The following is a 16,127-nucleotide window of genomic DNA, read 5'->3' on the forward strand; positions in this document are numbered from 1 at the left end:
TTTAACTGCACAGGTTTATTTGGTAGTCTGGTCCTAGCCTCGTCACTACTTCACCGAGGTTAGGCTAGGCACTTACCAGCACATGGGGTCGGTTGTGCTGATACTACACTCTGCATTGTGTGTAGATACTGGTACCGGAGCGTTTTGACCGCAGTCAGGTTGCTGCCTTCAGTCCAACAGGCGACCCAAGGTAGTTTTGCAGATGTCCGCGGGCCTTGGCGTCACCTCCTATCTTTCCTTTTTTTCTGTTTTCACCTATTCAAAGACAGACTTATGTATTTCATTCAGACTTTGTTTGTAGTGTTCTTAGACTGTCTGTGTAGCTGTGACTCCAGTTCTGGGTAGTATTGTACTTCAAATTATGTAGCAGCGTTCGATTGGAATATTAAGTTTCGGCTTCCGCAATTTCTGCTTGTTTAATCTTATTCCGTTGTTTAACTACTTAGTATTTTACATTGTTTAATATGTTTAAATAAAATGGGAGATAAATTCGCAATATTCGGCTTGCCTAGCTTCCACGAGTAGGCGCCATCACGACTCTCGAGGGTGGAGGGAAATCCAGGTCATGACAATTACGCTATTGAATATAAATTTCAATGAAAAAAATTCAAAATCTATATCTAACCTTTCCTAATTTCAGTGCCAATATCAGTTTCATCATCTAGATGTGCATCTTTGTAATCGCTTTCATACTAAACTTCTACATGCACATCTGTATCATCACATTCATCACCACCTGCATCTTTGTTAATTGTAACAGTAGGTTATGTACCATCACAATGATCATCAACTCCATCTTTAGTAATTGGAACACTAGATTCTCTCTCTATGTTCCTTTCATCAGGTTTCACAAAAATCTTCAACAAAGTATCAATCTTTGATCCTAGACTTTTCTTTAAATCCTGTGAAAGAAACTAAGTAAGAAAGTTAAGGACAAGTAGTCCTAAACTTCAAGTTACAAGTAAAAAAGTTAAGGGCAAGTAGTCCTTAACTTAGAGTAACAAGTTCAAAAGCTAAAGATACTTGGTCCTAAACTTCAAGTTTAAGTTCAAAAGATAAGGATATGCAGTCCTTAACTTTGAATTACAAGTTAAAAAGTTAAGGACAATAGGTCCTGAACTTCAAGTTTCAAATTGAAAAGTTAAGGACACTTGGTCCTAGATTTCAAGTTTCAAGTTCAAAAGTTCAGGACAGATGGTCCTGAACTTAGACTTACAAGTTCAAAAGTTAATGATACTTGGTCCTAAACATCAAGTTTCAAGTTCAAAAGTTAAGGACAGGCAGTCCTTAACTTATAGTTACAAGATCAAAATTTAAGGACAATTAACTTCAAGTTTCAAAGTTCAAAAGTTAAGGACAGACAGTCCTTAACTTTGAATTCCAAGTTCAAAAGTTAAGGACCATGGTCCTGAACTTCAAGTTTCAAGTTCAAAAGTTCAGGACAGATGGTCCTGAACTTAGACTTACAAGTAAAGAAGTTTAGGACAGGCATTACTTAACTTATAGTTACAAGTTCAAAAGTTAAGGACACAAGGTCCTGAACTTAGGCTAACTGAAATTAATGATATTACCTTGATATCATTTTGAATCTTTTTTTCTGATACAGATATTTTCTGATTTATTCTAGTAACTTTAGCCTGCAAATCCTTTTTAAACTTCTCTAATAATCTCTGAATCAAAAACCATAAAAACAAAAAAGTCTCTTAAGCAAAAACAATCAAATAAAAAACTAATGCTATTCAAAGACAGAAAACCTACTTTAACAATTTCCTTAAGCATGGCTTCATCAAATCGTGTGGAAGAAGGCATTGAGCTTTGATCTTGAGAAATTGGCTCATGCACACTAACATGATCTGTATCTTCTTCAATAGGATAAATGGTGTCACCTCGATCAAATTATACACCTATTATATAACAAAAAAACATAAGTTTTTAGAACTAAAACAAATAAACAAAAAAATAGCTAGTAATTAGATTAACTTACATTTTTATTATGGAAGTATTTTTTACACAGAGATTCATATTATGGAGATTTCATTTCTGAATAACATAACATCCGAGGAAAATCACATTCTCGGAAGTTCACAAATTGTTTTCTTGGAAAATAAACAATACTTCCATAATCCAAACACAAAAAGCAAAAGGAAAGCCAAGTATAGTGTAGTTATCCTTGTCTTTATCTTTATCTTTCTCTTTCTCTTTCTCATTCTCATTCTCATTGGGCTTCAAACAACTCTTCAATGATTTTAATAACGTTTCATAACAAAGAGAGCCCCAGTTGAAAGAAGAGCAGAGTTCATCATCATCTACAATTTTCATTATCTGCTCGGACACATTCCTATTCTTCCGCTTCCCCATCAAAACAGATTCAACAAAATAAATTGTTGCCAACTTCACAGCATCATCATCGCTGCCTACAAATGATGCACCATTTCGGTGAGTACTAATAAAATTAAACAAATCACCCAACTCAACTCTATCCTTTCCGGGAAAATAGACTTTTGAAAGCCTATTCTCTTTTTCATGCAAACCTTTGATGTCCAGTGAAGAATAACACTTCAAACTAGTAATTATATAAAATGTTTCACGTGTAAACTTAATTTCATGGTCAAAAACCATGAATGTCATCAAATCAGGGTCATTATTTACAATTTCTGAAAGCAATACACAGTGAATAAGTTTACCACAGAACTTCACACTTTATAATCGGAAAACATTTTCGAAAATACCATCCCTCAACTTCTTCCACTGCCTGTTCGACAAAAAACATTTGATTATTTCCTTATATTGTAAATCTCTTTTCCAATAGCTCATTAAATTACGCTAAACATCAAAGTCTAACATACGATCTCCTTCCATTAGCACACTACAAAGAAGGAAAAAGAACATAAAAGATTAGGACTTACAGTTACAAGTTGAAAAGTTCGGGGCACTTAGTCCTGAACTTCAACTTTCAAGTTCACAAGTTAAGGACACTTGGTCCTTAACTTCAAGTTTCAAGTTAAAAAGTTAAGGACAAGCAGTCCTTAACTTATAGTTTCAAGTTGAAAAATTAAGGATACTTGGTCTTGAACTTCAAGTTTCAAGTTCAAAAGTAAAGGACACTTGTTCCTTAACTTTGAATTCCAAGTTCAAAAGTTAAGGACACTTAGTCCTGAACTTTGACTTACAAGTTCAAAAGTTAAGGACACTTGGTCCTGAACTTAGAGCTACAAGTTAAAAAGTTAAGAACAGACAGTCCTTAACTTATAGTTTTTAGTTGAAAAGTTAAGGACACTTGGTCCTGAACTTCAAGTTTCAAGTTCCAAAGTTAAGGACACTTGGTCCTGAACTTCAAGTTTCAAGTTCAAAAGTTAATGACACTTGGTCCTTAACTTTTATGAACACAGTTAACTAAAAATTCATAAACACAGTTAGCTTATGAATTCGTACGACTATTTTTATGAAATGTCCTTACATAATCAAATATACTGATTGAAACGCAAACACATTTCAATACCAAAAATTTCTGAATAACTTCCTCACCAAAATCTACTTATTCGACACTGAATCAACTTATAATTATTATTTTTGAAATTTCACACATACTTGACACAACATTGACCGTGATTACACATATACAAAAACAAAAATGCATAAAAGCAAAAAAAAAATACCAGTTCGATCGTTCAATGGAGAGAAGATGAGAGAGAAGATGATGAATAAGAAAGATTAAGTGTAGCTGGTTTGCATGCTAGGACGATACAAATACTGAGGAGCACGCGAAACTTGCCTCTGAATTTTTCGCTCTCAAATTTTCCCTCTGAACGAATAAAACAAGGGTTTGGGAATATAAGAATTGAAGAAAGGGTAAAACTGTATTTTCAAAATAATTTTAATAGAGTAGTGGATATTTTTGCTCAACATTAGAATTAGTGGATACAAAATAAAGACCACCTTACTTAGTGGCTACCACATGCCATTTTTACACCAGGATTTCAAGTTTATTGGTTCAGGATTCTAATCGTTTTAATTTACTGGGTTCTAAACTAATAATTTATATATATTCAATAAATTTTTTAAGACAAATACAGGGTTCGAAGCAAAGCTACTGGCTTCGGCCGAACCCGATGGCAGCGCTCTAGCTCCGCCCCTGATTCAGAAAGTTATCACCAATGTAAAAATTTATAAAAGTTAAAGTTCTTTCCACCATTGCAGTGACCAAGAAAACATCAAATTTAAACAAATAAACAAGTTTTCATATCTCGTGAATATTTGTTTTCAATGTTCACTACATAATCAATACTAGAGGCATAGAAAAGATTTTTTGTTTTCCTTTTTTCTTTTTGCTAATAGAAGGTTATTAGATGATGCAATGTTCCCTCACTGGCTTAATGGCCACATCCTTTCTGGCCTAAACAAATATTTCCAAAAAATAATTTTTTTTATTTTGAAAAAACTAGTTTGTCGTCAACCATTACAAATTGAACATCTCACTTTAATTTGATTTTGCACAATAAAATAGTTGAAGATTTAAATCGCTTAGTGTTTGTCAATGAAACTTTTGAATCCATATATAAATATAAGAAATGAAAAAGAACATAATCTATGGTCGACCCTCCAACTAATACACAAATCATATTCACGTGGCAAAACTGAGAAAAGGTTAAGAGATGGGTCTAAAATTTTAGGGGAAACAGACAAATATAAATATAAAATGCGAAATGAAAAATTCAACCTTTAGAATCAAAAAATTTAAAATCAAGTAACATTACTTAAAAAATCAAAAGATAAAAGAAAGGCAAACAAATAAAAGAAGAAAATAAGATAAAATAGCAGGGATGAACCTTGTAAAAAATATGACTAGTTGGTACTTTTGATTTTACAAAATGACAAAAAAAATTTAAAACCTTAACTATTTCCCACACTTTTCTTTTGATTTTGATTGGGGAATAACTCTCTCAAAGAAGTAAAGGACAGTTGGGGCTGTTTTGGAGCTTTTGTCTTTTCCTTTTTTATCTTAGTAGTAATAAGTTTGTGTGTTTTTTCCAAAAAAAATGAAAAGGAAAACGTTGTTAAAAAGGAAAAAATTTTAACTGCTTCTGGGCAGAATCGAACCCGCGTGTTCCACCGTAAATGCGGATTCCGAACCCAGAACGATTAGCACTGAACCCAGAGCTATTTTGTTACTGGTTTCGCCATTGTATATTTATATACTTTCAATAAAATTTTCAATGTAAATACAGGGTCCCAGCAAAAGTTACTGGGTTCACTATTGTAGCTCCGGCCCTGCGCCCATAAGGTGTCCCCCAACAAGCATGTAACAAACACGATGCGGCAGCAAGCCCATGTATTGCTTGGATATAATCATAGTGATACTAAACCGATTTCACCAACAAATTTATTTACTGATTAGGTGAACTTACATCTAGCAAATAACAATAATAACAGACCTGGTGTAATAAGTAACTTACATCTTACAAATCATGAAATATTTGACAGCATACACAAATGAACATACATGTTAAAAATGTCAATTTGTCTGTGTAGACATGAGAGTATAGCACTAGATCTCGCGATTCAAGAGCTATCGCATGCTCTCTCTTTCCTGAATGGCAGCTGCTCTCGTGGCCATCAAGAGTTCATTATCCCTCAATTTCTTGATGTCTTCTCTTGCGGTTCTTTACACAATGTGTTAACCCATTTTTTCATGGGGTGTCCTATTTGGTCACCCTGTTTTAACTTAAACTCATTTTTTTAAAACCATTAACTTGTATCCAAGTTAGGAGAAACTTCAAATTGCCGTTTTGATGATGATGCTGCTTTTTCTTCTCCTTTTTTATTTCCTTATTCATCTGGTGGAGATCGACATAGAAAAACAACCTCCTTAATCACAAATCTTTGAGCGCTTTGGTATTAAAAACATCATCCAAAAGAATTTTGTTGCCTATTATATTTTCCAGATCGATCGTTCCCAAGTATGTCTATTTTTCTTTCAAATTCATTGTTATATCACTCAACATGTAACTTGTTTGGTTTGTATGAAGCGGACAAATGATTTTTGGGGTTTAATAATTATGGGTTTAGGCTAGTTATTATCTTGAGTATTATAAAGTTAACTTCAGAATTTTATGTGTGAAGTTAGGTTTGACAAGCTTAACTTCAGATTTAAATTACTGAAGTTCCATTGAAAAGATTAAACTATTTAAGATTAGAATCCTGAAGATTCATTTGATAGATAGAAAAATTTCAAATTTGAAATCTGAAGTTGCATAGAAGAGATTGAATAACTTCTGACCCGAACGAGTATATTTTGTAAAATTTTGTACAATGCGGGTATAACTTCAATGAAGCCCCCAAAAGTGAGTATATATAAAAAATGCCCGGCACAATGCATGCTAGAGCGAGCAATTCCTGAGCTCAAGCACAACCTTCCCGTGACGTGGGAGCTGGCGCGAGGGAGCCATGTACCTTTACCTTGGTTCTTTCCAACTTTTATCAATCTTTTGTCACTTTCACCACTCTAAACCCTCACTAAAATGTTGGTTAATGATAGAAACTAAGAGTCTACCAAACTGTATAGAGAACCAAGCAATAGACTGTAAAACCAAATAGTATAGGGAACCAGGTTCTCTATCTGTTCCCAAAGTAAATTGGCAGTAAATAAATAACACGCGATATTTACATGAAAAACTCCTTACTCAAGGGATTAAAAATCACGACTTACCCTAGTAGGAATTCAACTCCACTAAACCGAGCAAACTTCAGATTGACAACCTATTACAATCTAGGAATTAAACTCTTAATCCCTTACCCCCTACAATAACTCTATTGTAAGCCCTTTGCAATAAATCTATTACAAAGCAACAAACCTTGACTAACTCTAGTCAAGAAACTAAACCAAACAGTGGTTTAAATCTGTCCTACAAAGACCCTTCTTGAAAGTAGTGTAGGATTATAAATGAAGAACAAAATAACAAAGACTCAACAAACCTAAGGACTTAAGATATCTTCAATCTTTTGATCTGGTCCTTGAGGTTGCAACAACTTTTATTCTTGAGAGAGGTGGTGGCTAGCAGTTGAGAGAATATGATTTTTGGATTTGCATGTGTTGGAGATATAAAATCCCTTGCCTCATGTTGATAATATGTGTGTGTGATATCATTGGGATGATGTAATTAAATATCTGGTACACAACGTGCTTCGAACAGTGACTGCTGCATTGTTGTAGTCCACCAAACTGTATAGAGAACATGGTTCTCTATTCGTTCCCACAGTAAGCAACAAACTATAAAACCAAATAGTATAGGGAATTCGGTTCTCTATCTGTTCCCACAGTAAATCGACAGCAAATAAAGAACACACGATATATACGTGAAAAACTCCTTGTTCAAGGGATTAAAAACCATGACCTGTCCTGGTAGGATTGCAACTCCACTAAACCGAGCAAACTTCATGTTACAACTTATTTCAATCTAGGAATTACACTCTTAATCCCTAGCCCCTTACAATAACTCTATTGTAAGCCCTTTGCAATAATTCTATTACAAAGCAACAAACCTTGACTAACTCTAGTCAAGAAACTAAACCAAACAGTGGTTTAAATTTGTCTCTACAAAGACACTTCTTGAAAGTAGTGTAGGATTGCAAATGAAGAACAAAATAATAAAGACTCAACAAACCTAAGGACTTAAGATATCTTTAATCTTTGGATCTGGTCCATGAGGTTGATGCAACTTTTGTTCTTGAGAGAGGTGGTGGGTAGCACTTGAGAGAATATGATTATTGGATTTGCAAGTGTTGGAGAGATAAAATCCCTTATGTTGATAATATGTGTGTGTTATGTCATTGGGATGATGTAAGAAAATATCCAGTACACAGCATGCTTCAAATAGTGACTGTTGCACTATTGCGTGTACAGTGCAATAGTGTAGCATCTTTAACAGCTGTAAAGAGTTGATTTGTACTATAACCGGAGGAACTGATCTCTATTTGTTCCCTCTGTTGTTCCCTTAACTGATTTCATTGAGAGTTGAACTAGACATCAGACTAGTTACTCTGAACGCAAAAGAACTAATTATTTCAGGTTCCTTATCTGGTTCTCTCATGAAGTTTGTCAAATCATTAAAAAAAGGACACATAACTTATCAATTTTTCCCTTTTTGATGATGAAAAACTTAGTGTTGATGTTCTCCCTCAGAACTAGATTTGCACATTTTCTTATCTGGTTCTCTTATGAAGTTTGTCAAATCATTAAAACAAATGACACATAACTTATCAATATTTCCCTTTTTGATGATGACAAACTTAGAGTTGATATTCCCCATGAGAACCAGATCTGCACATTGTTCCCCCTATGAATCAGTCATATTCCCTGTAAGAACCTGTTTCCTCCCTTTCAATTTTTATGTAACATATCTGTTGTTAGTCGATACAGTGCAATAGCTTTTACAACTGTAGAGTTAACTGTACGACGACCAAGGAACTGATCACATCTAGTCCCTATCTGGTTTCTCGAGAGCGTTTGGCAAATCAACAAAATACAAAATAGCATAACTTATCAATTTCTCCTTTTTTTTATAATGACAAACCTAGAATTGATATTTCCCTTGAGAATCTAATTCCTTACATGTATTGATCACATCTGGTCCCTACCTAGTTCCTCGAGAACGTTTGGCAAATCATCAAAACAAGAAATAACGTAACTTAGAGCAATTTTCCCCTTTTTGATAATGTTAAACACAAAATTGATGGTCCCCCCGAGAACCAGATTCCTCACATGTTTCCCTACGGATCAGACATGTAATCAACATGTTATCAGCAATGTTCCCCCTGCAAAGCAGAACTATCTTTCATGCACAACACAACATATCAATTCGATTATGTTCCTCCCCACTGTTGATACCTATGTAACTTCCCCCTTCTGGCATCATTGAAAAGAATAACAGAAGAAGCATAACCAAAAAGAAGTTCAGCAACATTAACTCATGCACACAACATAAATAATAACAAGAATAATAAGTGAATGTCATTGCACAAAATAGAGTGATTGTCAATAGTAGAGTAATTATAACAAATGCATAGTAGTTTCAATAATACAGAATATGACAATTTAAACAACTAAATTACCAATTCCATCAAACATAGGGATCAAAAGAATATGGGAATCCGAGGGAATTTGGAAGGAGTGAAAGATATGGATCACCGGGCAGGAAGAAAAGTAAGGGATAAGGCCTTGATGAGCGTGTCCATTCATTCATTCACAATCCTTTGGTCAATGATCATCTACTTTCTCAGGTCCTCCACCTGTTTCCTCAATCTTTCATTCTCAATCTTCAAATGAGCATTTTATTCTGTCAAGGTTCATAAGGAATTGATTTTCTGCCTATCTGAGTAAGTTGAACCATTAATCAGATCACCAAGAATCTCCCAAGCTTCTCCTTATCAAGAATAAACTCAATCCCAGTTTTTACTTCTTCGTCATAAACGTTGGGACTTGGAGAAACAAAAAGGTGATTCTATTTTTGGAACTCAACAATGTCAAGAAGTTCCTTCATTTATCAGCAATATCAAAGTTAACACTCTGTCTAACAACACTTTTTGAGACTTCAGAGTCTTCTACCTCTCCAGATCTGATAACTCAACTTTTTACTTCTGTAAGGAACCATCACAATATCCTTTCTTTTCCTGAGCAGCTATGTCTCCTTCTTCTTCTTTTTCTTCTTCTTCTTCTTCTCAATCTGTTCACCCTTATCATCTGTTGCATATTTTTCGGCCAACTTACTTTTCTCCATTTTGATCTTTATTTTGAATTCTTTCTCATATGTGAAGATTTTTCGGCTTTATTCTCTCTACTACATTCATCACATCAGTAGGTCACACCATTTTATCATCAATCAGCCTACTTTTCATCAATCTTTTTTACTGGATCAGAGGCTCATTTAAGCATAGAACTCATAAGAAAAATGTCATCATCAGAATTAACATCCTAAAAAGGATTTGAGGGACCAGGTCCCTCATTCAATTCCCCCTTTTCCAGCACATTCACCAATTTATCCATTTTCAAGGCTTCTATAAACCCAACAACAATTTTAGTCTTACTCTCCAGAATATTAGATCTACCATGTTCCCTTTCAATTAAAGTCCCATCAAAATCTACTAAAGACTTCTTGGGGTTTCGATTCAACTTGTTACGACCCTAAACCCGAACTCGGTCATGATGGCGCCTCTCGTGAAGACAAGGCCAGCCGACACTTTCCATTTCAGTTTTAAGCATTCAAACAATATGAATTTAAGTCTAAAACATGATAATTATCCCAAAAGTGAACAGTTAACAGTACAGTTGTGGAAGATAAACCCAACATAGCCCGATACCAAGGTGTCACTAGTCATGAGCAATTACAAATCTGGATAATTACAAGAAGGGTCTACATACTCCAATACAGGTCTAAAACAAAGAAAATAAGATATGTGAAGAAGCTCTAGGCTGCGAACGCCGGCACCTACCTAGAGAATCTTCGAATCCGCCCGAGCTAGATAGATCAACACTTGCTAGCGGGATCAGCAACGCCTGAATCTGCACACAGGGTGCAGGGAGTAAAGTGAGTACTCCAACTCAGTGAGTAATAATAATAAATAAACGATTGAGAGATATGAAAACACATAAGGCACATTACAGGCTATAATGAAGCAGTAAAAACATGTAAGAACATTGATTCAATAAAGATGTGTAAAATCATTGAAGTTCAGTTTAAACTTCATGAAATGCCTAATTAACAATTAAACAGGTAAATGACAGACAAATAAGATAGATAAGCACATAAAGGATTGCCCCTCGGGCACAATGTCAACAATACCAGTCCCTCGGGCTATCTCTCACATCACAATGGGTACCCGCGCTTACTGGAGGTGTGCAGACTCCTAGAGGGGCCCATTATGACCCAAGCACAACATCAAGCCATCTCGTGGCACCATCACTAGGCCCTCGGTCTCATATCAACAAGCCACCTCGTGGCATACATATCTCAAGCCCTCGGCCTCACAATCATAATCATTGTTTCCTCACAACATAGGCCCTCGGCCTTACTCAATCAGAATCTCACAGCCACTCGGGCAATAGTAAAATATAATGCTCAGCCCAAAATATCATTTAAAATGTTATTTAAGTGTTAAAGTAGAGTAAACATGGCTGAGTTATGAAAAATAATAGAATATAGCATGACTGAGTTCAAGTATAAAGTCAAAATAGTGAGGAAATATCAATAAAAATCCCCTAAGGGTTCAAATAGTTGGCACGAAGCCCAAAAATAGCATTCAGCCCAAAATATGATGATAGCAAATAGTTTTCAGCCAAATATGTGGTAAAACAGTCATTCGGGATGGACTAAGTCACAATCCCCAATAGTGCACGACCACACGCTCGTCATCTAGCGTGTGCGTCACCTCAATATAGCACAACGATGTGCAAATCCAGGTTTTATATCCTTAGGACATCGTTTACAGTCATTACTCACCTCAAACTGGTGCAAACTCTAGCCCACGATGCCTTTGCCCCTCGAATCGGCCTCCACTCGCGTCATCCAAAATTAGAATCACGGCGTCAAAATATGTGAAGGGAACGAAGCCCAAGCAAAAATATGCAATTTACAACATAAATTCCGAAATAACCAAAATCCAACCCCCGAGCCCACATCTCAGATTACGGTAAAAATCACATCAATGGATTCCTTATCACTCCCCGAGTTCATACATGCCAAAAGTATCAAAATCCAACCACAAATGACCTCTCAAATACCCATTTCTAGGTCTCCAATTTCAAGCCCTAATTCTTCCATTTTAGGCTTAATTTCCATGATTATTTAGGTAGATTTCACCTTAGAATCGAGTTCTAAGTCCATGAATCCTACCTCCAAGTGATTCCCCTTGAATCCCCCTTCAATCCTTTTCAAAAAGCTCCAAAAACGCTCAACAATGGTGAAAATAAACCCCAAAATTGCGGACAAGATTACTATTTAAACATTCTGCCCAGGCCTGAAATCCTTCTTCGCGAACGCGGTCAATGCCTCGCGTTCGCGAAGCACAAATCAACTTTGACCAAATATTACTCTTCGCGATCGCGACCTTCCCATTGCGAACGCGATGCTTTCCTCAGACCACTCTTCGCGATCGTGTTACCCCTCTCGCGATTGCGATGAATAAAAATACTTCAAGTCCAGCTGACCAAATTCCTCTACGCGAACGCGATCCACTTCACGCGAAAGCGATGACCAAACACCCAGCCCTTCGTAAACGCAGACCCTTCCTCGCGAATGCGAAGGCTTAAATCCCAGCCCTCATCAACTGACCCTTCGCGAATGTGAGGACCCACTCGCGAACGCGAAGGTCATTTCTCTGCAACACTGATCTGCATTTTTCTACAATTCCAAACATCATGATATGGTCCGATTGACCACCCGAAACTCACCCAAGGCCCCCGGGACCTCAACCAAACATGCCAACATATCCCATAACCTCATTCAAACTTGTTCCAACCTTCGAAATGCTCAAAACAACATCAAAACACCAAATTCGCATCGGATTCAAGCCTAAGAATTCCAAAATCTTTTAAATTACGCTTTTGATCAAAAACCCAACCAAACCACATCCAAATGACCTAAATTTTTGCACACACATCCCAAATGACAAAATAGAACTACTACAACTCTCAGAATTCTATTCCAACCCCTATATCAAAATCTCACCCACCAACCGGAAATCGCCAAAATACCAATTTCGCCAATTCAAGCCTAAATCTACTCCGGACCTCCAAAATACATTCTGATCACGCTCCTAAGTCCCAAATCACCTCCTGAAGCTATCCGAACCATCAGAACTCACATCCGTGCCCTCTAACATATAAGTCAACATTCGATTGACTTTTTCAACTTAAGCTTCCTCAAAAGAGACTAAGTGTCTCAAACCTTACCAAATCCTTTTCGAACCCGAGCCAACCAACCCGATCACATATAGAACCGATAGACAAAGAAATAAGAATCAGAAATAGGGAAAACGGAGCGGTAACTCATGAGACAACTGGTCGGGTCGTCACACAAATAGAGTTAGGATTTTGGAAGGTGATAGAGCTAGGTTCACTTCTGGCATATTTGCAGAGAAGGATTCTTTTTTAGACAAGGTTGATTTTGGTTTTGAAGAAAAGAATCATTTTTGGTTGCGCGTGAGAGAAGGAAATGGGTTTTTGGGGCAACGGGTTAGTTCAAAAAGGTTTAAAATCTTAGACTTTAAAATTTTGGTGAGAGGTGGGAATAAATTAATGACATATAACTTCAACAGTTTAAAAAGACATATAAGTATTGAAGAGGCTACTAACATGAACCACAGGAACCAGGTTCCTTGATGGTTTTTGAAAATTTGAGCAAACACTCTTAGAAGTGCAATGTCACGCATACTTGTTTTCTCCTGAAATTGCGATGTGTGTATACCTGTAATGGTATAGAATTGAGTTAGATGCCACCAGAAAAGCATTTTTAGCATTGTACCTTTCCTTCTTTACACAGCCAATCATCAAGGGATCAGGTCCTTAGTTGAGCTTGATCAACCCCAACTCTAGACGATCTCTTTCAATGTGTTCTCTACTCAGTTCTTTGGTGAAGATACCTACTATTAATTCGGCCAGAGCTAAAATACCTGGTATTTATGGACTAGTGTCATACAAGGTTCTACATGACCATGCTAGTAAGGTGTACAAGGTATGTTAAAAAAGAGTAGTATTTTAAGTAAGTTGAGATAATTCTTAATTATGCAAGTAATTGGTTAATTATTGGGTAATGGGGTATTACCCAATTAATTAAAAAATCGATTGGATAAAGATGAGAAAACCAACGTGGCAGCAAACCACTCTTTGCCCAAATGACTCTTGATCAATTTGAGTTAGGTGGCAACATAGCATATTAAGTACAAGACACTTCATTTCCAAGATTTTCAATACAAAAATTTGATTCCTTACAAACAACTTGATTTCTTGAAAACAACCTGATTTTACTACAATCAGAAGTGGGGTGTTAGCCATTCTCATCAAGTTTTCAATACATTTCATTCTAAAACAAACACTTCAATCCTTATATTTTATATACTAAAGTACTACAATCAAAAACAAGAGCAATTCTTACAAGTTTGATGCAAGTCTGATTTCTTCTTAATACAAATTCAAGACATGTCCAAGCCGACGCTACAACTCCATCCAACAAGCTTTTAACAAAAGTCTCGCAACAAAGCAATTCCGACAAAATTTCTTAGCACATTAGCAACGGGAGATTTTGTGATTCTAAGAAAGTACGGTGCGACCTTTTCCAAGAATATCATACGGATTTTTTCCTACTCCATGTATGTTAAGGATATCCCTTCTTTATTTTGGTATGATCCATACGATACGAACGAAATGTGCAAATTCACAAATTCCATGAATGACTCTATTCATAGAAGTATTAGAAATATCTATGTTCTTGAATTTCCATGTGTCATAATATTTTATCATCTGTTCAAGGTCTCAGAAAAATAAGAAAGTTGAAAAGAGTTTACTTTATGATATTAATCAAAGGCATAATGGTCTTATGATGTACAGAGAGATTTTATTAATGTATTTCATATGCACTTCATGCATTTATACATGTACATTGACCCATAACCAAGATGGCATTATATACGCATATATATATATATATACGCATATATATATACGCATATATATATATACGCATATATATACACGCATATACATATATATATATATATATATATATATATATATATATATATATATGTATATGGGATATGGAAAAATGTTACAGCGTTATATACGCACCACACCTGATCAGCTGGTATACGATAATGATTTTGCCTACAGTGGCCGATATGATATGATGGGATGCCCTCAGAGGCTGATGATGTTATTGAAACATATACATATGCACGATATGATATTTATACGCATATGCATGACACTAAAAGTATTTCATGATTTACATAGTTATCCAGACTTACATGTTGAGTCAATTACTCTATATTTCTTCCATGTCTGTTATGTCCTTATTTATGTGCCTTACATACTCGGTACATTATTCGTACAGACATCCCTTTTGCCTGGGGACGCTGCGTTTCATGCTCGTAGGTCTCGATAGACAAGTCGAGAGCCTTCCAAATAAGCTATCAACTCAGCGGAAGATGTTGGTGCGCTCCATTTGCTTCGGAGTTGCTTGTTTGGTGGTATGATTTAGACGTGTATTGATTGGTATGGCGGGACTCTGTCCCGACCTTTATGAAAATTTTATATTCTTAGAGGCTTGTAGACAGATGTCATGTACGTAAGATATTGTATGGCCTTGTCGGCCTATATTCAGGGAACTAGCGGTTATTTTGGGCTTGTAGGCCCGTATGTCGTATATATAGATTGGTATTACGTGTTGTATCCTTCCTATTTCACGGTAGCCTCTTCGGCTCAGTTATTTATGATAGTATGACATGAAAAGATATGTTGTGTTGGTACTTGGTTGAGTAAGGTACCGGGTGCCCATCGCGGTCCATCAGTTTGGGTCGTGACAAAAGTGGTATCAGAGTAGTTTTGTCCTAGGGAGTCTACAAGTCGTGTCGAGTAGAGTCTTGTTTATAGATGTGTCGTGCACCACACCTATAAGCAGGAGGCTACAAGGCATTTAGGACTGTCACTCTTTCTTCTTACTCTAGATCGTGTAGTAGAACTCAGTTGTAAGAATTCAAATTCCTAACTTCTATTTTATTCTTAATAAGACGATCCTACCTCTGGAAAGATGATTGGTAAAAGGCATGGCTATGGAAGAGTTGGGTTAGAGGAACTCGACTTTGCATCATGCTTATGATAAGTAAACGTGAGGTCTTCAGTGGATCATATGCGTACTGAAAGGTGTAAGCCTCTTGATAAGGAGTCTTGAGGCAAGAATATCTATCCACCTTAATCGTGAAAGATAATGAGAGATTCAGAAAATAACTACAAGTTTCAACAAGCAAAAGAAGCGAGATGAAGAAGAGTACGAGGCGCCCAGTTAGTGAAGGTTAACAGTGTTTATAATTCAGGAAGGGGAATATAAGCTTTTTGAGTTATATTCAACAATAACAGAGGT

This window comes from Nicotiana tabacum, chromosome 22 (assembly GCF_000715075.1).
Source record: "Nicotiana tabacum cultivar K326 chromosome 22, ASM71507v2, whole genome shotgun sequence".
Taxonomy (NCBI): domain Eukaryota; kingdom Viridiplantae; phylum Streptophyta; class Magnoliopsida; order Solanales; family Solanaceae; genus Nicotiana; species Nicotiana tabacum.